This window comes from Cricetulus griseus, chromosome 5 (assembly GCF_003668045.3).
Source record: "Cricetulus griseus strain 17A/GY chromosome 5, alternate assembly CriGri-PICRH-1.0, whole genome shotgun sequence".
In the NCBI taxonomy this organism is placed as follows: domain Eukaryota; kingdom Metazoa; phylum Chordata; class Mammalia; order Rodentia; family Cricetidae; genus Cricetulus; species Cricetulus griseus.
In genome coordinates this window covers 152,503,558-152,528,151 of record NC_048598.1, presented here as the reverse complement: position 1 = coordinate 152,528,151, position 24,594 = coordinate 152,503,558, and positions in this window count along the sequence as shown.

Here is a 24,594-nt window from a genome sequence, read left to right as displayed (position 1 = left end):
CAACTAAGGTAGTCATCAGTCTCATTATAAGGGAAGGGCATCTAAGACAGTCTCTCCTCTACTGCCTAGATCCTTATTTGGGGTCTTCTATGTGGATCTCTGGACATTTCCCTAGAGTCAGATTTCTCTTTAAACCTATAATGACTCCCTCTACTAAGGTATCTCTTTTCTTGCTCTCCTCTATTCCTCCCCAGACTTAATCTTCCTTATCCCTCATGTTCTCCCCCCCTCGTTTCCTTCTCTTTTTCTACTGCCCTGCCCTCTTTCCCTGTACTCCCAATTTGTTTAGGAGTCCTCATCCCTTTCCCTTTCTCTGGGGGACCATGTGTTTTTCTCTTAGGGTCCTCCTTGTTTTCTAGTTTCTCTGGTGGTGTGGATTGCAGGCTGTAGTCATTTGCTTTATGTCTAATATCCATATATGAATGACCACATACCATGCTTGACTTTTGTGATTGGGTTACCTCACTCAGAATGGTTTCTTCCAGTTGCATTCATTTGCCTGTGAATTTAAATATTTCATTGTTTTTATGTTTTTCCCGGCTGAGTAATAATCCATTGTGTAAATGTATCACATTTTTTTTCATCTACTCTTCAGTTGGGGGTGTCTAAGTTGCTTCCAGGTTTTGGATATTGCAAATAACACTGCTATGAATGTAGTTGAACATATGTCGTTGTTGTATGAATGTGCATCCTTTGGGTATATGTCCAAGAGTGGAATTACAGGATCTTGAGGTAGACTGATTCTCATTTTCCTGAAAACTACCATACTGATTTCCAAGTTTGCACTCCCACCAGCAATGGAGGAATGTTCCCCTTTCTTCACATCCTCTCCAACATAGACTGTCATTTTGATTTTAACCATTCTGATAGGTGTATGATAGTATCCCAGAGTTGTTTTGATTTGCATTTCCCTGGTGGGTAAGGATGCTGAGCAATTTCTTAAGTGTCTTACAGCCATTTTATTGAGAGTTCTCTATTTAGCTCTATACCCCACTTTTTAATTAGATTGTGTGCTGTTTTGGTGACTAGCTTCCTGAGTCCTGTGTATATTTTGGAAATCAGTCCTCTTCCAGATGTGGGGTTGGTGAAGATCTTTTCCCATTCTGTTGGCTGCTGTTTTATCCTGTTGACTATGTCCTTTGCCTCATAGAAGTTTCTCAGTTTCAGGAAACTCCAAGGAAGGAGTGAGGGGAAAAGGGCCTGAGCAGGAGCCACACTCACCTCTCCTGGAGCTTGTTGGGGGATCAAGCTGCATTTCTTTATTGATATCATAACATCTTTAAAAGTTTGGTTACTTCAATATAATTCAAAATGAATAACCAAAATGCAGAAAACAAATCAATCAAACAAACAAAAAACTATTTGAATGGCCACATAGATCAGAACTCAATATCCATAAAGTATCTTATCCTGGAAACACACCATCCTTACACTTTATTAGCTTCTCACATACATAAAAGATAGCTTCCAAATAAAATATAAGAAAAAGTATATATGTCTGGGCATGATGGTTCATGCCATTAACCCCAGCCTTCAGAGGGTAAAGGCAAATGAGTGAGGTTACCTTGGACTGCACAATGCAACAGTTCTCAACTTGTGGGTTGTGACCTTTCTGGCAATCTTCTATCTTCAAAAATATTTAAATTATGATTCATGATATAGTAAAATTACAGTTATGAAGTAGCAACCAAAGAATTTTATTGTTGGGGTCACCACAACTTGAGGAACTCTTAATAAAGGGTTGTAGCATTAGGAAAGTTGAGAACCACTGGCTTCGTAAGTTCCAAACCAGGTCTACACAGAAAGGCATTATTTTATTTTTAAAAATGTACATATATATTTAACAGTGTAGTTAATATATTTTAACATTTAACGTTTATATTGTTAAATAAAAATATAATAAGGTTAAATGTGTATATTTTACTTTAAAATTGTGTCTGTGTGTGTGTGTGTGTATGTGTGTGTGTGTGTGTGTGTGTGTGTGTGTGTGTGTGTGTGTGTGTTATATAATAGATGCACAGTTAAAAACCCATTGAGGTCATTCAATAAGGTATTTCAGTATATCCATAACCCCCACCAAAAGATAGAGAAAAATCTAGCAGTTTTAACAATTAGGGTTTAAGATAATCCTGGGATGATTACAGTACCTTTTGTTTATCCATGGGTGGATTATCTGCTTTGTGAATTATTCATGACTAATTTTGAATCTTAGAGCTGAATTGCCCCTCTGTCTGGTTAGCTCCAAAGCCCTTTCCTCCCACTACCCAGCTGGTGTGTGCCCAGAGAAGACAAACTCTTTTTAATAGTAATCCAAGCAAAACACAATTAGGAAAGCAAATGTGCTGGGAAAATAACAATATCATGCATTATAAAGCCAACTGTGAAATATTTTAATGCCATTTACCTTCTGAAGCTTCCAGATACAGATTCTATGAAGTGTTTATGTGACAGAATTGGCCAATCATATCACAGAGATCTGATAGCTGTTGGAGAGAACAACCTCACTGTTCTTTGGTTTGATCAAAGTAACTAAATTTCAGTTTGCAAGCTCAAAGCAGAAGCTGTAAGACTGATTTATTCCCAATTGTTTGTAGCATCTTCAAAAAGTAACAGTACCATGAATATCCATAACGCAAAGATGGATTTCCATTTCCCTCTGAAAATATGAAGCGATGGAAATAATATGATGGCTGGTGCTAAAAGATGACAGAGCTTTTCTCCACACCACAACCCATATCCTGTAACATGCTTGCTTGTGTCCCCGCACCTAGGTTTTCATAGCTCATCTGCAAATCCTTCAAAGAATAATAGATCCTTGAATTTATTTATAATCCTCCATATTTACATAAAAATTGGAACAGAAAAATAATGAAATATTCTTTGTCATAATCTACTGGAATAAACTCAGCTCCATTTGTGTCAGATGTGGAGACATCAGCAATTTGAAGTAGTTATCTACTATTGCTGTGTAACATTATTTCTGGGGAGAAGTGAGGAAGTGTCCGGCCCCTAGATTGGGAACCAACAACATGACAAAGTCTGATTGCACCAAAGTCCAATTTAGTGAATCAGTAAGTTTTATTGGGGCTACTTACCAGAATACAGGTGAGGTCTTACTTACAGGAACAAAATGACTTAAAATTAGCTGCATCCCCCAGAGTCCACCCGAGAACAGGTAACAGATGACTAAAGCTGGAAACCTGGAGCCCCTGTATGACCTACAGGCAGCTCAGCAGTTTTGATAGCGGAGTTTCAGTTTCAGACAGCTCAAGGATTTCTGCCTCTTCCAGGTACCTTGAGTGGTCTGAGATGTCTTTCAGCAATCTTTTCTGTTCATTAATCCTTGGGAAAGGAGGGCCTAGTGAATCTGGTCAGTTTCAGGGACTTCCTTAAACATGAAAGTTGTTTGGTTCCTGAACATAAAGAGATTCCCTGCAGGAGGGAAAGTTTTATTTCTGAGAAAAATGCTGTACAATAAATATGTATATATAGTTACCATCATTCTCTCAAAGAAATCAAATTTCATCACACAAAGATCACACTTATTTTCAGTTGTCAGGGATATTTTAAACATGATGCATCCAAATGATTCAATTCATTAAAAATCAAATACTTGCACATACTGATGTACAACTAAAATATAAATTTTCCTATGGGCTTTATTTTTAAGAATTGAAAACTTTGAGAATTCAGATACTTTGAAAAATGCAGAAAACATATGCTCATTGATGAAAATTCAATTCTCATATTGTAACATTATTAATCACTAAACATATTGTTTTATTCAATGAGATGACTAGATATAATGCTGTAAAATTACATTAGTAAATTTAAGTTGTATTTAAATAGTCATTCTGTTAAACAGCTTTTTAAAACAAAAATACAATCATTAATTTTCACATTTAAATTAATATTCATTAAAAATTATTAGTTGTTACAGGTAGAGTTTTGTTAAGTGAATCTTCATAATGCAAAGGATTTGAAATAAAGCATGCACTATATTTTATTGGTTTATTTTCCTTTGATATAGCATTCTAAAGATTAGCATAATTTATTTTCTAGAAATTAGTGTTCTACAGAATAATAATTATTCTCATTTTGACCTGGTGAACTAGCTTTATATTTACTAAAAATAATGAAGTGTTGATCAGGGTTGACATCTTCTGAGGTTTTCTAATCATACACTTCAGCAATTCAGGCCATTTCTTTGTTGACCCTATATAAATATACTTAACTAATGAGTTATGGACTCTCTCTGCACAGATATTTCCTACTTCAAATCTAGGTTCTGTTTCATAGACATATTTTTCTTGTTCTAGCACAGTTTCTTTTATTTTTAGTGGTTCTTCAAGGGAACTATCAGCAAATTATGTGTGTGTGTGTGTGTGTGTGTGTGTGTGTGTGTGTTTGTATATTTCTGAAACAGAATACCATCAAGGTTCTAGAGATATACCAGTTTTGCTTCGCTTGCACTAATTAGAACACTCGATATAATTGTAATTTTTAACTGGAATATTATTTCTCTTAAAAGCATTCTGTAAGATTTCATGTTATCCCTCCTATCACTGAGAAATACGAGGGATCAAACCCACCATAAATTTAATCCCATCTTACTTACAAATATATTTATTAGGGCCTGAAGAGAGATCGAAATGTGCATAAATTCACAAAGTTAATTAGTATCATAGTGATGTACCTTAAAATTATTTTCTACATTTGTCAATAAGTTAAGTCAATTGTGTTCACACACTCAAATCCCTTTTTAACTTTGTCAATCAAAACTGACTGTTGACTTAAGGTGAAAGTGTGTAATGAATCCACCCTGTCGGGGGAGATTAATGAAAAAAGATGTAACATCCAGAGGAACCTTGTTTGGTCACTATTAGTCAGGAATTGGGGCTTCAGAGAAGACTTAGGGGTTAAGAGCACTGTTGTTTTTTCAGAGGACAGGATACCTAGCACACTTAGCTGCCTATAGCTTAAGTTTCAAGACATCAGGGCACAACATGGTCAAGCTGCACTCTTCAGTAGTGGGGCTCTTAGCAGACATTTTTGCTTCTGGAAAAACAAACAGCTTGTTCTTAAAAAAGAAAAACTGAATCTTACACCATCATATCTAATGAAGTTAAAGAAATTTTCTATTCTCATGATTGTACTCCTAATAACAAAGTTATTGAAGCCATTTCATAGGCACAGGAAAGTCACTTGCATTTAACTTAGTTTATCTTGTTGCTAGTAATTTTGCTCTTGGATTATTCTTCACATTTGCAACTATAATTCACATTTCAGGGCATCTTTCCTTCAATGTTGATATTTGAAAAGATAGTTAGAAACAACAGGATTTCAAAAAGAATTGTTTAGGGTCTTTAAATTACATGACTTGATATGGGAGTTATGCACAAAAGTGCCACTGAGTGTGCCTAACCCATTGAACAGTAATCCCTCAGTCCACCATTTTCATTAAGCACTGCTACACTGTAGTTCTCACTGGCTTGCCATGGGCAATCTCAGTTTCGAATATGTGTTAACAGAGCTCAGCTCATGTTCCTGTGATACTCCATCTTGTAGAGTAGCATCTGAAGTTACTGCAGAAATAAAGGCACCTATGTTCTTGAAAGTTGAAAATCAAAAGAGACACTCTTGTCTAGAGCCTGATATTTGCTGAATGCTTCTAACCTAACTGAAGGAAAGCTAAGAAATGGAATGTAATTATGCTAACAGAGCCTATCAAAAGTGTCAAACTAAGCTGGGCGTTGGTGGTGCAAGCCTTTAATCCCAGCACTTGGGAGGCAGAGGCAGGCGGATCTCTGTGAGTTTGAGGCCAGCCTGGTCTCCAGAGCAAGTGCCAGGATAGGCTCCAAAGTTCACAGAGAAACCCTGTCTCGAAAAACCAGAAAAAAAAAAAAGTGGGAAACTAGGCTTCTGGGATATTTTCCACACATAGCCTGACCCAAGCAGAAAAATATAAAGAATCTATTTGTTTATTTCTTTTTTCTTACTGGTTGTTTTCATTCACCATTTAGGGTCTCTAAGCAGAAAAGAAAAGATCGATATTTCTGCCATATATATGTACACGCAGACACACACACACACACACACACACACACACACACACTATCTTGGCTTGTGAAAAAACAACTTGAACATTTTCAAACAGTTAACATTTTTAAAGACACACATTAAATTGCTTTGGTTACTTGCATAATCGTGGAAAGATAGGAATTTCAGTTAAAACATCATTTGAATCTGTTATGGAAATGACAGTTACAATTCTAAAATCCTTTACTTAAAATATCTGGGCAGAGATATTCTGTGTGGTTGTTGCTTTATGAGAAACCACAGTATATTAAGACAAATAAGATGATACGTAAGAAGTGCTGGCAAATATCCAAGGAGTGCACTAGTAAACAGCCTTAGACAGGAAGGCTTCTGTAGCAAGGCATGCATTTCCTTACCATATGGTCCCAGCCTTTCAGCAAAAATGTGTTCCTTTCTCAAAACAAAACAACAAAATCATCTCTTCACTGTTAATGGTAGAGCAGACCTCTTTATAAATTTAGACTGGCCATTTGTCACAAACCCTTGTCCCTAGAAAAGGAGTATTGTTATTGCATATGTATGAGGTACTGGCTTCAGTCAAAGAGTCTAAAATCATAATGGATATAGTTATTGGCTCTGACACTTAAAATCCTTTGGGAGAGTCAATTAAGCTCTCTGTGCCTCAGTTTCTTCAACTGAAAAATGGTCATACTATTATCTATGGAACAAAGTTGATGTTGGACCTTAGAGTAAATTATATAATTTTTTTTTGTTTTTTATCACTAACATTCATCTTTTCACATTTTCCAAAAAACAAATCAGTCTTATTATAGGAAGCTGTCAGAATGGGCCATTTGAGTGCAATACAAGAGGTAATGATACTGATAAAACTTTGAATGCTAAAATAAGTCATGTGGATTTTATTCATTCTTTTCTTATTCTGTTCTAAGACATTGTCAATCGAACATTCAGTTCCTAGGAAAAATAATAACATATCCTGTTAATAAATTAATGTGTTTTCTCATGTGATGATGGTGCAAGGCATCTCCTAGAGTTCTCCACACAACATGTCCATAGCACCATAGCAGCATTCTGCTTCTCAATCTGCTTAGAAACAAAAAGGTAGAGAATCCTGAGAAGAAGCAAAAAGAAGTGAAAGATGTGGAAAACAAGAGACTTGGTAGTTAGAAAGAAGAGATATTGAAGTGATGTAAGGATATCTTCCTCTCTTTTTTATATCTGCAGTATTCTATTTCAAGTAGTGGAAGTAAAAGGTCACATCATTTTCAGACCATAGAAATTTGGAATGTGCCCTGTGCCCCCTTTCAACATTATATATACATATATATATATAATATATATATATATATATATATATATATCTTCCCAATGTATACACTAGGAATCCTCACCTCTGATCACTAACGGAAGTGTCACAATCTTAGCTCCTAAAATCATAAGCACTCCAACCCAAGAATGTGTGTTGCAGCTGAACTGCTTCCTTCCCAACTTGTATGTAGAATCCCTAATGCCCAGAAAGTCTGAGTATGGCCATATTCAGAGGTAAGGGACTAAGTTAAAATAAGACTATTAAAGTGAGCTCTACAATTAGATTGACATCTTTACACGAGGAAAGTCAAAATTAGAGTATGGAGGTTTGTCCACAGGCAGTACACATAACAGCACAATGACAAGTTAGCCATCAAAAAGTCTCTGAAACAGGAATGAGCAAGAGAAAAAAAATCATCTGTGACCTTAGACTTGTAACCTGGAGACTTCTGAGAAATAAATTAAACCAACCAGTTTGTGACATTTGCTATAAAGCCCTTACAAACAAATCAGCGTGCTTTTTGATTCAGGAAAGCCAAACTATTGGCTCCCTCTTACACAATTGGCCCAGTCTTGCCTATTGTTGTCTATAGTGTTGCTGAATATGTCCACTAACCTGTCCTTTAAAACATGCTTAATATTTACCTTTTCTAGGAACATTTCCTATTTACCACACCCCAACTGTAATACTCATATAGTACCTGCCTTTTGTCAAAATAATCTGCATATCTATTTGGCTGTAGGGATATGCTTGTTTGAGGACAATGCAATCATAATTGCTCCAGTTATGGATCGGGCTTTTTGATATCAGGAATATTCATCTCTGTATGGGATAACCTACCCCTGCTCTGTTTTAGAGGTTACTGAAAAGGGAAAACCCACTTCTGTTATACACATATGTTCTATACCTCATTTTCATGTTAGTCCTTTTGTGAAATGAAATAAAAAGAATCATATTCTTAATTGGTCTCCTTAAGAAAAAAATCTCACTTTGAAACTTTGAGGTAGTGATAAACAGCTACATCTCTGTTATTAAAGACCTTTCACACATTTATCCATAATAATTTTTAATTTTGGAGTAAGTGACAGTGGAAATTATATTCAAATTATCATTCTTTTTTCCTCTTTCATCCCCCCAGCTAAGTTTATTAATATCAAAGATTTCTATTCATTCTATGTAAATTTACTGAAGTCTGTTAAATCTCCTGATTGCTGACATTTTAGAGTTTTCTACACTTTTTGTCTCTCTTTTGACAAATCACACCGTATCTTCAGGGACTCTTATTACAGAGCTAAGTACATTGTCTGACAAAAGTTAAAGAATTTTAATAGATAAATGACAAATTTTAACAAAGAGTTCTAGTGAGTTAATTTTGAAATCATTTACTGTATGTATAGGAAACTGGCAGAAGTGATTTGATGAGGTGCAGGTTTTCTATACATAATAAGAGAAAACTTTCAGTAGATATATTCTGTAAGATATATCTATTTGATGGATTTATTACAAAAATAAATCTACCAATAAAAAACATTCCTTCTTAGTTTTTGTTAGGCTCTTTTCCCCCAGAAAAAATAAATAGTGTCACCAGTTATTTGGGTCTCTTCTTTCTAAAATTTAGATTGTTGCCTCTGTGTTAAGAATAAATCCAGAAAGGTCAAGTTCAGTTGGAAAAAGTTGAAGTAATTTTATTACTGTCAAATCAAGGACATCTTGGTCTGTGAAAATAAACAAGTGCTATGATTTAAATATACACCTTTCAGTCGATCCATGTGTCTTTAAGTACTTGGTTTATATTGTGTGGTCTGCCTGTGTTGGAGGTGGGGATATACATGTAAAGGGGTATGCTTTCTCACTGCAGGATCTGTTCCCTGCAGGTGCTGGAAAAGGTCAAACAGGGAAATCATCATCACAAAGTGAAGTGATTTTCTTCTTTATCAGCTCCTCAAGAAAACAGGCTGATGAGCATAGCCCATTCCCACTCACCCGCATGACATCATACATAATCACAGCTAAATGTTTCTATATGTCAAAGCCTGAAGAGTCACTACCAGATTGTTGCCTGATTGGTACATAACCCAAAATGGTATTTCCTTGGTAATTAGTTAGTCAGAGATTATTTTGCAAGATTCTGGGCCCTGTGGGGGCTGGTCAAAGACAGGGAGCCCTGCGCCAAGGCTGCAGTTTGCCAGCTCAGAAAATGAGCAGGCTGTGTTGGGAGAGGAGCGGCAACATTATTGAACATGTATCGACTGAAGAGAGAAAAAATTTTAAAAAACAAAAATTTAAAGCAGACATTTTTTATTTTAAGATCAGAAGTTTCTTATCACATTCTTTGGAAAGAGAAGATTGCAAGCATGTGGTACTTAATCTTTGTTCATAATATATGCCCATGTTCAAGACATTTTTCAAACCCATTTTCTCACAGGCTCTCATTTTGCTGCCAGGCTCTATCTCCTGCCAGTGAAGCAGCAGAGTTTAGGATACTGTGTCCTCAAGGAAGATTCACCTCCCGAGTTTTCTAACCCAAGACATTTAAGTGGGAATCTGGGCCCAATCTGCTGCGTTGTAGCTTACAGCAAAGGCCTGGAAACCCTGCTGCTACAGACCCTCTCCTAGAGGGAGCAGCCAATACTTTGAAAATTGGGTGGAATTTTTTGTTGTTGTTTAAGAAAAAGAATGCATAGTTTAACAATGTTTCAGAGGATCTTTCAAAAGAGATTTATGTACTTCCTAAAAAAGGTAAATAATTTTTAACACAAAATTAAAGTATGACCTGATTATATCATGTATAACATATATCTAAAAGGTCAAATTGAAAGGAATGGAGGATTAAACTTCCAGTAGTTTAAGATATTCTTTTCTAGTGACAGATTTCAGTCTTAAGAATTGCTGTCTGTGTACATATGAACTGACCAGTTTGACATATTGTTCTGTTTGTTCTAATATTTGGAAGAAAAAGTTGAGATATTTTAGCTGCTGAGTTGCTAAAGTAAATTTTGACTTCACATCAATATCCATATTCAACTAGACTCTAAAATATAGCCAACCAAGTAAGAAGTCCAGTGGCATACTTTATATACAAATATGAATATATTGAAACACCATGCCTATATTTCTATAAAAATGAAGCAAGCTAGCCATGTTTGCTCTCACGAATCTGTACTGCTGAATGAAGTATGTTTACTTAAAAGAATGTTCATATTCTATCCTAATTGAAGGTTACAGCAGAATACTTGAGTATAATTAATATTTTCTTAATCATTGTCTTTTTAAATACATAGATTTTCCACCTAACAGTCAGCTCCCCTATTTCCAGAGTCTAAGAGTAGTTTTCAGTGCTCTGAACCTTCTATCGATCTGTACCATGTTTAGCTTTAATCCATCTCTGCCCATGACTAGGGAAAGAGATGGTCTATCAGATTTTTTTTTTCTTATAGCTACATGCCGCTTCCAGAGTGAGAAAAGTTTTCAAGTCTAAGTAGGATCAGAATTTAACCCTTACTTGGGTTTCATTGTGACTGCAGAGGAAGAAGATTCTTGCTTCTATAATGAAAAGGGCCAAGATCCAGAGGAAAACTTACATGATTTAGATGGGGTGACAAGTCTTAATTCAATGAAGAGTCACAGAAACTCAGCTGACAGCTTAGAGCAAAGATGGACTAAGAACATGACAGAAACAGACTCAAGGCTAAGAGGAGAACAGCAGGGAATGTCAGTGAGGTAGAAAGAGGTAGAGAGAGCATGTTACGGGTTTGACAAGAGCAGAAAGGATGGGACTGCTAGCCTACTGACAATTATATAATACTGGATTGGTAGACCAGGACCACAAAAATATTTTAATGTTTATAAGTTGGACAGAAAGGGAAAATGCTGATTTCCCAAGCATATATTTGATATGTAACTACTTATATACTTTATAAGTACTCTTAGGACTTTAGTGACAAGTGACATTTTTAAAAATTGAACACAAGTAATATTGCATTTATTGATAATTGAGAAAATGGTTACAAACATTAGGTTCAAATCAATCTATATCACATTCTCTAAAATTTCAAACACTACCAACACAATGATAGCTATATGAAAGTGATTATCAATAAAAGTTCATTATTCTGTCCCATAAAATATACAGAACATTATGTAGTGAGTTTGAATTGGATGGTTATCAGTAAACTTTTCCTGGAATAAGTATAAACATTTTGTTTCTCTAGGTAAAATTATTTATTTTTTTGAAAATGAATTGCCAACTAACTTTGATAAGATAGAGTTTCCCAAGTAATATACAAAGAGTAACACAAAGATCCCAAATCATATGCAAAAAATAATATCAATCTTAGTAATATGTTAATATTTTTGTTAGGAATCTGGAAAGAAACTTTAAGTATATTAGAAATACTAAGAAATACGAAGTACTAAGTACTAAGTACTTAGAAATACTAAGTACTAAGAAATATTAGTGGGTAGCTGTAAATAAAACCTAATATTTGAGAAAATAGTTTCATTTCACATTTACCATAATATGTGAATTTAGACATTCTCTTAGTGGCATGATTCAAGCTGCTTCATAAAATAAAGTTTGACTGTGAGTGGATATGGATCCACATGAACCATGGGTAAACATTGATGAAAACATTGGGAGTGTTTACTTTTTACTCCTGTGAAAGTTATAACACACCCAGCAGCTTACAATAGTTCAATTTACACATCACTCTCACTGTCAGTCATGGGAGTTGTCTCAGAACAATTGGTTAGGTTTTACATATTTCATTCATGGAAGGAATAAAAGAATGAGAGGTTTTCACTTTGATTTAGCTTGGCCTTGTTGTTCAGGTTACCAAGATAGGAATACTCTCTGAATACCTCTCTTTACATTATTTAATTATTGAAGACCATTGCCTGTATTTGGATAAAGAATGAAAAATATGTTATTAACAGTTTTTAGGCCATATTAAATGTATTTTAAACTTTTGCAATGCTGCTAATTATTACATTTTTTTCTATAGATGTGATAGAATGGTCATTCTTGACAATTGCTTATTAAGGAAATATTATACATAAGGAAATCAAAATATTTTCTTATTAATGCCAAAAACTGCAATTAAACCTCTGAAAATGCTGATGTAGTCAGGTAATCAGAGATGATATTTGACCTGTGAAGTGGAAAGATCACCCTTGGTGATAAATCTTAAAAACCTAGTTCCTTTTCTTCTTTCCTTTCAATTGTAATAGAGGGGAAAAAAACCAACCAAGAAATTAAAGTTTGACAAAACAGCAGATATCAGAAGAGCCCAAATTTATGACAAAAATGTAAATAGTTTAGTAAAAAGGAATCTACCTTCTGTGGATCATTTTCTACATTTTCTTCATGAAGAAAGTGGAGCCATAGTTAAATTTTTTAGTGTTATTTATTCTTCAGTTGTTCTAACACACAAACTTCAGGAGGCAAAGTCTTCAACCTTTTCAGAACTGCATCTACAATAAGGGAACTCTATAATATACATTGTTTCCAACAAACAAGTATAAGTAGAAGGAATAGATGGATGCACAAGTTAATAAGTGCAGTATACATTTTCTTGTATGTTCTACTTGACTTACCTATAATTACAAAGCAAGGGTCTTGTCATTAGAAGGTAGCTTGTCATTTTTGCCCCTATTGTCTCCTTGTTTTTCCTCATGCATCCTCTCCCACAACCATGACAGTATGATCTCTGCCTAGCCTCACAGTCCTCTGATACTGAATGTCTGAGAAAGAAGACACTCGGTTTGGCTAAGCATGGTGCCATTTCAGCCTGGATAGAAAGCCTTGAGCACAGCACTCAGTAGTCCCCATCCAAGAGGAGAGATTTTGTTTTGGCCCATCTACAGCATGTTTCTCCACTTTTCTATGGCTGGCTAAAACAAGGACTGTATCTCAGTTTCTTAGAGTTCATCCTCCTTCTCTGCTCTCCAAAACTTACTGGGTATTTTTCTTCTTTTCCACTGCTATTGCTGTAAATTTCTGCAAAATACTCATAATAGAAAAATGAGTTCCACAACAAAATCTCATTCCATATGTGAAAGAGCATATCCCTCTCAACTAGAGGTGCATTTTGGAGTAAGAAAGTAACAGCTCAGCAGTAAGTTGCCATAGCTTGCTGAGTAAGCTGGGCTCAGGTTAAATGGGGGTTATAGGATGCCAGCCAAAACACTGATGGCATTGCTGAATTCACAGATACAGAAACTCTATATGTCCCAAGGATTCTGTGTGGCTACCATTAATGCCACTCTCTTCTGCTCTACTGTTGAAAGTGTCACAATTCAGTTCCCTCATGTTGATCAAAACAGACATGGCTTTTAACTTGTCATCTTGTAGATGTCTGTTTTTTAAAAATATATTCAATATTAATTATAAAATCATTCAGGATTATTATCATCAGAGTGAAGCTGAAGCAGACAGGAGCATAATTAAATTGTTTCCCATAAAAATCATTCATCAAATTGGTTAGTAGATTTTGGATGCAGACCAACTGAGTAGCTTCTATCATATCTAGCCTAATCATTTTCCAATAATCATTTTTATGATATTGCATATATAGCTACCTGAGAAATAATGATGGTAGAGAAATGAAGAAAATGATTATGATTATGCATAGGAATCCAAAAGTAGGGTCTTTAAAACCATAGCTTTCATACATGAAATATTGATAAGATGGTCAATATCAAGGCCAAAAATTCCCAATTTTAAATTGTAAATTTGTATACAAATGCTTGAAATGGGTAGCAGCTTTTGAGTGTTCTGTGATTTCAAGGTTGCATCTAGATGAATCTCTGTTGTCTATGATCATGATCACACTCACGGTCAGGGGTGATTTTGTGAGAATGAAAGCCTTTCTTTGGAAGCATCCTCTTTATTCTTCATAAAAAGTTTCCTGATGTCATTTCTTTTTCCTTAAAATATTTTTCAGACAGAATATTTCAATCCTATATTTTTCCTCTCCCAACTCCTCCCAGGTCATCCCTACCCCTTATTCATAGAACTTTATATTCTTCCTTTGAATTCTCCCTCTTTTTTCCTCCCCAAAATATACTGAGACAATAAACCTTGACAGCTCAGAAAATAGGTTTCCTTTTCGTAGGAGCTTTAAAGATGTCTACTTTTTGTAGTTGAAAGACATCTATGTTTGAAATAGTCTTATGTTTTAAGAAAATTTCTTCCATTCATTTGAAGATACCCAGGAAGTGTGTTTTTATTAAAAATAATATTTAAAAGTTTAACCATAGAAAGTTTGCCTGTGAATCAACAATTACTTTTATGATCTTTATAAAATATCTAAGAGTAAATACTCAGTTTGTTACCTTTATAATAAAATAGCTACACTTCCCACAAGGTTACATTTGTTTATGCTGTTTCATTATCTGTTGAATAGAATGATAGTCAGTCTCTTTATTGCAGGCTATCCAAAGAAGCATGCAGACTGTGATGGACTGTCAATCAGCATTTAGTCATACAGTATCTATTTCTATCCTTGTTCTTCTTAGCACAGAAGAGCTATTATGGTCTACATTACGGCACAGCTACTTTGGATATAGATATCCTTGAGGGGCAGGATTTATTTTGAAAGACGATACTGAACATATCATGACACATCATTTAGACATTTTTCAAACAACTACATATGCATGTATTTCAATCAAAATGGGACAAAGCCTAATTTTAAGGATTTCATTCAATATTTGGTGGATTCTTTTCTCTTTCTTCTTTCTTTCTTTCTCTCGTTCTTTATTCTTTTGTTTACCTTAACAGCACTGAAAAAGACAAAATGAAGTAATGAGACTCTTTAGTAGTTTAAAGCAATCATTCATTGCTGTAATGGAAACTTTAATTGCATCATCACCTATGAAGATTAGCTATAGTTAGATATTACATTTGTCAAAATTAGTACAGAAGATTCACTAAAGTCCAAAGGGGAAAATGATAATGAAATTCATTTATAAACACCTGAGAAATGAAACTTTACAGATGTCAATATCATACTTCTAAGTAAACCAGTATATATGGAATATAACTGAAAATTAACAAGACTGATTACAGACCACAAACACAGAAAGCAGTCCTGCAGCTGTATACCACACTGGATGTGATTCCAGATGTGATGATAAAAATGGATACAACCTTTTAAAGCATGGGCTTTGGATATGCTATGCATGTGGCACTCATTAGCTAAGCAAATGGATGCTAATCTTCATGACAGTCAATTGCTGTGCTGCATTGCTCCTAAGTGGTGATCAGCTGGTGTGACCAGATCAAGAGCGAGCATCATGACTTCATTTACAAAAGGAATATTCTCCCCATATCTGCAATGTCATCGGTTTCACGTACATGGTACATGAAAATGTTTTAAAAATGAAATTGCTGGAGCATTGAATTTATTCTCCACAATCAAATAGGCAATACCACCAGAGATTTACAATTGCAGAATATTAATTCTATGTGACTATCTATAATTTCCAAAGCTCGGGGCTGAGAAACAAATGTCATTCCCCTAACTAATTTGATATCAGTCTATTAACAATAGATTAATAAGAGAAGTTTGAATATTTTAAAGGAAAATATTTTACACCCATAACATGCAAATGTAATATTCAGTGAATAAATGGGTAGAAGAGATACCATTGCAAAGAAAATCATGGTTTGTGTCTTCTGTTCCTCAGTCTGAGTCATCACACCTCATAAATAGTTCTCATTTTACTATATTTGCCAGAACTTGTTGCTTTGGGCTACCTTGAGTTAATTATGAAATCAGATAGAACACTATAGTTACAAAGAAAACCAAGAGCTTGACATGCTAGACATACTGCAGGAAGAGGCAAAGAACTCTGCCAGCACACATCAACTGTTCGACAGCAACTTCTGTTTTTCAGACAATTTTAGCTGGAGACAACTATTGTGCCAATGCTTCAGTGTTTTCTCTTTGTGTTGAGCTCTGTTGTCCCCTAAGGGTTGTAGACATCAATAAGCTTCATTTGTATTCTAATAATAACAGATTTTAAAATTGTAGATGATCTCCCAGAAAGAGACAGAATCATCTCTATTTTGGGTAAAAAGGCTAGAGTATCATGAGCACTCAATTGGTGAGATGATGGAAGTAAATTATTTCCAGTGTTGTACGTGCTGGGGAAACACATCTAACACATTAAGTTTAATAAAGAACTACTCATTCTCCTGAAGTTTGTACTTTGAACTTTATATTATCTGGGTTAAAAACAAATTCCAAGTATCTAAAATTCTCATGGACAAACACATATGTGTATTAATAAATATTAAGAAAAACAGTAAATGTGCAATATTAAGTAACACTTTTACTGACTTTCTGAATGAAATTTAATACATAATTACTCAAATTTACTGAATATTTAAGAACAAATGGATAATAATTGATGATAATGTAATGATGAAAGATAAATAGGGCAGGAAGTTTTCTCCTAAAAATTAAAAAAATACAGTGAATGAATAGTGATACATAGCATCATGGAGAGTTGAGACAAGGGAATTGACTGTCAATATATTTAATGGTAGAGGAAATCATTATTGTTCACACAGCTTGTGCAAAAGTATATGTCAGAGAAAACATGAATAAATACATTATTAAACATTACTGATAAGCCTTTGTTGTGCTCATACTCATAATTCACCTTCCTGAACAAGCTTTTAGATGTAGCATTACTCAAATTTTGGGCCACTGAATTTCTCTCTTTAAGGTAAATCTCTTGTACTAATGTTTTGTATAAAAATGACTTTGCAATGAAAGTCTACTGGGCTCCTCTGAAGATGTAAAAGACTACTAATTGGAAGAATAACTAGATAACTTCACACTGGATTACATGGCACATCTGAGTTTGAGTTCTGAGCTGGAATAGCGACACTAGAAGGGGAATGTCAAAGATTCCAGAAGTAAATTTGTCTTTTGATCACTGACTAGACAATTGTCCATAGATCCTGTTTAGCAGATAGAAGAGTCTAAAGATGCATTGTACTCTTGAAATTCACTTACAGGATGAAGAAGATGACCTTGCTACAATTGAAGTTGCAGAGGAAGTGAGAAGAAATGGAGAAGGGAGCTCTGTTCTCAACTGTGGAAGCTTGCATACTTGGAAACAAAAAAACTAGAAGAGTTGCCCCAATAAACTAACAAGGGAATTAGGTCAAAATAGATATACAGTGAAAACATAGCAATCAGAATCAATGTGAGGGAAAGATTTCCAGGGACAAGCTGGTGAGAATCTGGGATAGGACAAAGAGTGAAATGAAATTATAAGTTGGTGGCTTGGGTGTTACATGATTGTAAGCAAGATCCGATTTGCCAAGCTTCAAAAAAATGCCTAGATAATGAATATAGCCTCCCACCACAGTAGAAGAAAATTTCCTGACAAGAAAGCTGCTAAAAATGAGGCTTTGGTTTTCTTCTTTCTTTCCTTCTTTCTTTGCTTTCTGTCTTTTTTCCTTCCTATCTATCTATCTTCCCTCCCTTCCTCCTTCCTTCCTTCCTCCCTCCCATCCTTTCTTTCTTTCAAAAATTTGGCTGTACTGCTTGTTTCAGGGTAAGACTTTTCTGGATTTACACACTAAGGCCTTTAGAAGGAAGATTCTGGGAATACAAGAGATAAAAAAATATAGAGAAACAATGTTGTTAATTTTGATTAAAATTTCATTATTATTTTGATGCTTTGTGAAAATGGATGTCTTATGTCACATAATTAATAATTGTCATACTACACTGAGTGCTATTACATACAAATAAATAAAACCTAATACATTTACTTTGTTAACTAGTCCATTCTGATTTCTGAATGGTTTAATGATAAGCAATATAATCAATTTATACCTAATATAAGAATGTAATTCCTGTGTTGTCTGATTGTAACCAATTTATACAAAACAAAAGAGGGGTTCTTAAACCATAAGAGAAAAGTTTAAAACTAGATTTCATAGAAGATAAAAAAGCTTATATGAACTTCCTACTATTTTGTCAATTAGCTGTTTTTTTCTTTTTTAACATTTGAATGTAAATACTCTAAAACAAGATAGACATAATTTTGGTAGCACCTAGTTACCAAACAAGTTCTTTACACATAATTGATATAATAAGATCAATCACAACCAACAAAGAAAATACATAAAATTTCATTATGCTTCTGGCAATTTGTACACTGTTAACTTTCACTTTCTAAATCACAATTTTAAAAACATCTGACAGAGAAACAGCAGGGTATTGAGGAGAAAGAAATGAGGAGGGTCGAAGAAATAGGAGGAACCTAGAAGAATAAAAAGAGAAGGAGGAATTTCGTTCAGAAAAAAAAAATAACCCACCAAATCCCAAGAACTCTCATAAGAAGGGATCCTGGAATTTGTTAGTTTTATTGTTGATTATTACTTTGATAATCAATATTATATTATCAGGAATTTCTTTTTATGAGAATAAATGATAGATGATAGATATACAGTAGATAGATACATAGCTGTATAGATGATAGGTGTGTGTGTGTGTGTGTGTGTGTGTGTGTCTGTGTATGTGTGTGAGAGAGAGAGAGAGAGAAAGAGAGTGTGTGAGAGAGAGATATTTAGAATTATGAAATGCTATGAGCTGGCACATTTCTCTATTTTTATCAAGACCACTTATAGTAAAACCTATTTTTGTCTGTAACATAGCTACACAGCTAGACTTTTATTTGATTCTTATATAGTGATATAGTGAGTCGTTTTCCATCTTTACCTATGAATATTTATGCATCCTTATATATAATGTATGTTTTCTTATGCTTTATGTAGTTTTCTTTGAAATTTAGTCTACTAACTATGAACATTAATGGGAGTGTTTTGTTCATTTGGATCACATCTCATTGTTGACTACTTGCTTTGAACCTAGTACATAGTTATTGATTTTCTGCTTGTTCATTTTACTCTTTCTTGCTGTTTGAAATTTTTGTATGTGCCATTGAGTTTTTATGTCCATGGAATTTCCTTGTGTATTTATTGAATGTGAATCATATATGCTCATGAAATATCCTCATTTGGCCTCATTTCTGAACAACATAGTCCACTAACAAAATCCTACATTGATAATCTAAAAAGTGATTACCATTTCAATATCCAAACATATTTGTTGTAACCATTGAGAATAAGTGATTTGACATACTGTTATTTCTCTGATTATGACCTCTATATGATATCTGATAGTAAGGACTTATAATATCTGGATACATTAAAAATGTTCTCTGTCATTACAGTAGACTATGGTGGATTGGAGTGTGGCTTTCATTGAATGTATCTTTCTTGAGGTTGATATTTTATTGCTTTGTGCCTCAGTATTGTTCTACACTTTTGGAAATAATATCTTCTACACTAGTTTGGAGATTTATTCTCTATGCTACCTTTTCTGATACTTTAAACATTCATACTTTAGACATCCACCATAAATGAAGATTTGTACCATGATTTTGGAGAGGAAAGTTTTTGCCTACCTCACAAATACATCAGTACCTCATAAATACACACAAAATCTCCTATAAGAATGGGAAACCAAATCATTTTCAGGTCTATCCACATCTTGGGCAGCAATTGTGCATATTTGGAATGTGTTATTTTCTGGCTTCCATTTAAGGAAAATTTATTTATTCTAAAAAATCATTTTCTGTATTTTATTTTTGATTTTCTTTTATTTTTAAAATTTAAATTAGAAACAAGCTTGTTTTACATGTCAATCTCAGTTCCCTCTCCCTCTCCTCTTCCCCTGCCTCCCACCCACCCCCTATCCCATCCCCTTTCTGCGCCCCAGGGAGGGTGAGGCCTTCCATGGGGGGAATCTTCAAAGTCTGTCATTTCATTTGGAGCAGGACTTAGGCCCTTCCCCTTGTGTCTAGGCTGAGAGGGTATCCCTCAATGTGGAATGGGCTACCAAAGTCCATTCATGTACTAGGGTTAAATACTGATCCACAACTAGAGGCCACATAGATCAGCTAGACCTCTAAACTGACATCCATGTTCAAGGGGTCTGGGACAGTCCTATGCTGGTTTCCTAGCTATCAGTCTGGGGATCCATAAACTCCCCCTTGTTCAGGTCAGCTTTGTCTGTGGGTTTTTCCAGCCTGGTCTTGACCCCTTTGCTCATCAATCCTCCCTCTTGTCAACTGGACTCCAGAGTTCATCTCAGGGTTTAGCTGTGGGTGTCTGTTTCTGCTTCCATCAGCTACTGGATAAAGGCTCTAAGATGGCATATGAGGTAGTCATCAATCTCATTATCAGAGAAGGACATTTAAGACAGCCATTCTGCTATTGCTTAGATTGTTAGTTGGGGTAAACCTTAAGTTCTCTGGACGTTACCCTAGTGCCAGACTTCACATTAAACCTATAATGGCTCCCTCTATTATGGTATCTCTTTTCTTGTTCTCCTCTATTCTTCCCCTGACTGGATCTTCCTGCTCTCTCATGCCCTCCTCTCTCCTCCTCTTCTCCCCTTCTCTTTCTCCTAACTCTCTCTCCTCTCCCCCCTGCTCCCCACTAGCAAAGAGGTCTTGTCCCTTTCCCCGTCTCTGGGTACCAAGAATATCTCTCTTAGGTTCCTCCTTGTTTCCTAGCTTCTCTGGCAGTGTGGATTGTAGGATGGTAATCCTTTACTCTATGTCTAAAATCCATATATGAGTGAATACATGCCATGTTTGTCTCTTTGTGGCTGGGTTACCTTACTCAGGATGGTTTCCTCTAGTTCCATCCTTTTGCCTGCAAATTTCAAGATTCCATTTTTTTCTTCTGCTGAGTAGTACTCCATTGTACAAATGTACCACATTTTCTCCATCCATTTTTCAGGGGATAGGCATCTAAGCATTCCAGGTTCTGGCTATTACAAATAATGCTGCTATGAACATCGTTGAATAAATGTCCTCCTTGTATGAATGTGCATCTTTTTTGGTATATGCCTGAGTGGAATTGCTGGATCTTGTGGTAGACTGATTCCCATTTTCTGTATTTTATACCCTTCATTTTATCCTTTTTTCTTTTCATATTATTTTATTTTTGCAGATTTTTTATTTGAATTAGAAACAAGATTGTTTTACATGACAATCCCTGTCCTCCCTTACCACACCCCGACTAAAACCCTTCCTATCATATATCCTTTCTGCTCCCCCTGGATGGTGAGGCCTTCCATAGGGTGTCATAAGAGTCTATCATATGGGATGGGACTCATCAGAGTCATATACCCTATGGGAAAGGGCCTAGGCCCAGCCCGATGTGTCTTGGCTCAGGGAGTATCCCTCTATGTGGAATGGGCTCCCAAAGTCCACACCTATGCTAGGGATAAGTACTGAACTGCTACAGGAAGTCCTGTAGATTTCTGAGGTTTCCTCAATGAAATCCATGTTCCTAGGGTCTGGATCAGTCCCATGCTGGTATCCCAGCTATCAGTCTGGGCAGCAAGAGTTCCCAAATGTTCAAGTCAGCTGTTTCTGTGGGTTTCACCAGCCTTGTCTGGACCCCTTTGCTCATCACTCATCCTTCTCTGCATCTGGATTCCAGTTCAGTTTAGTGATTAGATGTGGGTGTCTGCTTCTACTTCCACCAGCTTCTGGATGAGGGTTACCGGGTGGCAGATAAGTCAGTCATCAGTCTCATTATCAGGGGAGGGCATTTAAGGTAGCCTCTCCTCTGTTGCTTAGATTGTTAGCTGGTGTCATCTTTATTGTTCTCCAGACATTTCCCTAGTGCCTGATTTCTCTGTAAACCTAAAATGTCTCCCTGTATTATGGTATCTCCATTCTTGTTATCTTCTATTCTTCCCCTGACTCAAACTTTCTGCTCTCTCATGTCCTCTGCATCCCTCCTCTTCTTCCCTTCTCATTCTCCTAACTCCCTCCCCACTCTTCCAGTGCTCTCAATTTGCTCAAAGGATCTTGACCCTGTCCCCTTCTCCAGGGGACCATGTATGTCTCTCTTAGGGTCTTTCTTCTTTACTAGCTTCTCTGGCAGTGTGAATTGTAGGCTTTTTATCCTTTACTCTATGTCTAAAATCCACATATGAGTGAGTATATATCATTTTTGTCTTTTTGTGATTGGGTTACCTCTCTCAGAATGGTTTCTTCTAGTTCCATCCATTTTCCTGCAAATTTCAAGATTTCATTGTTTTTTTCCTCTAAGTAGTACTTCATTGTGTAAATGTACCCCATTTTCTCTATCCATTCTTCAGGTGAGGGGCATCTAGGCTGGTTCCAGTTTCTGGCTATTACAAATAGTCATGCTATGAACATCGTTGAACAGATGTCCTTGTTGTATGAATGTGCTTCTTTTGGGTATATGCCTAAGAGTGGAATTGCTGGATCTTGTGGTAGACTCATTCCCATTCTCTTGAGGTATCGCCATAATGATTTCCAAAGTGTCTGTACAAGTTGGCACTCCCACCAGCAGTGGATAAGTGTTCCCCTTTCTCCACATCTTCTCTAACATAAACTGTCATTGGTGTTTTTGATTTTAGCCATTCTGACAGTAGTAATATGGTATCTCAGAGTTGTTTTGATTTGTATTTCCCTGATGGCTAAGGATGTTGAACACTTTCTTATGTGTCTTTCAGCCATTTTAGAGTTCTCTATTGAGAATTGGCTATTTAGTTCTGTATCCCACTTTTTAATTGGATTGTTTGTTGCATAAGAGACTAGCTTCTTGAGTTCTTTGTATATTTTGGAGATCAGCCCTCTGTCAGATGTGGACTTGGTGAATATCTTTTCCCAGAGTGTGCATTGCCAGTTTGTCTTGCTGACTGTGTGCTTTGCCTACATAAGCTTCTCAGTTTCAGGAGGTCCCATTTATCAATTGTTGATCTCAGTGTCTGTGCTACTGGTGTAATGTTCAGGAAGCGGTCTCCTATACCAATTAATTCAAGGGTTTTTTCCACTTTGTCTTCTAATCGGGTTAGTGTGGCTGGGTTTATGTTGAGGTGTTTCATCCTTTTTGTCTTTTCATCTTCCTTGGAACTGATTGCTACTTATGCAAACTCACAGGGGACTTTCTCTATTCTTGTAACTTTCCAATGAGGTCTTAATTTTCTTACAAGTTCTGTGAGTCTCACACCTTCTCTACACTAAAGAATAATATTTCAACCAGAGAAAATAACTATGTAAATGGTGTATCTTGTCTCCCTGTTCTGTTTTGGTAGCTCTTCAACATCATAAAACAGACCTGGTACATACATGTTCTTATATGACATATAAGCTCATATGTAGATATAAATACATCATAGGTCCCCTTTGTGATTTGCTGGGAGAATTAGTTAATACAAATACAAGTATTTTATTTTTTATAAAAAGTCAGTACATAATATATAAAGACTTAAATGTGTTTACCCATACAATACAAAAACTCCAAGATAGATAAGTAAAATAAATTTACAGACAGGATAGATAGAAATGTTAGAGGGAGTTAAAAGACAGATAAAATTATGTTAAAGTTGATCTATTGTCTAACAAAAGGAAAGATAGTTATTGTAAAATAATTTGCACTTGACAGCCTAAGATTATGGAAAACAAAAGATTGGCATAAGCATTTGACTAACGTTAATATATATGATGAAAGAAATAAACTGAATATGGTCAAGGGTGCTTCCAAAGATGAAATGAGTATTTCTAGAGCCAAAGTTAGACACGTAAGAAAAATGGGGATTTATACTTGCCTAATAGCTTCTATTTTACTAAAAAGAAAAGAATTATTCCAATATTTCAAAACATTATGTCTATATGAGTTTGAGGTTTAAATTACTATACATCAGTTAAACTTGGAATCAGAGGTTTTATTATCATTTCAATGATCAGTCAAATTTGGCACTTTCGCTAATTTTCATTTCTGTTCTGACCTTAATTTAAGACTGGCATACCAAATTTAATTGCACCCACATTTTTTCTTGATGTTTGACTCATTATTTGAGTAGAATAAGTCAAAATGTTAGAGATGGGCAGGCGGTCCGAATAAGTAAAACTTTGAAAACAAGCCTTTTTCTAGCATGCTGAATTAGAAAACCAGAATTTGCATATTTGGAAAAATGCTTGAAAGTTTAGCACTAAATTTTTGTGAATCTGTTCACTTCACTGTTTATTTCAGTGAGGCAAACATTGTTCATCACTGGAACTCCTGAGCAGAGGGAGACCTGTGAGTGGTGCTGGAGTTTCCATGTCAACACATTCATGTTTGTGTCTTTCTAAGAACATAA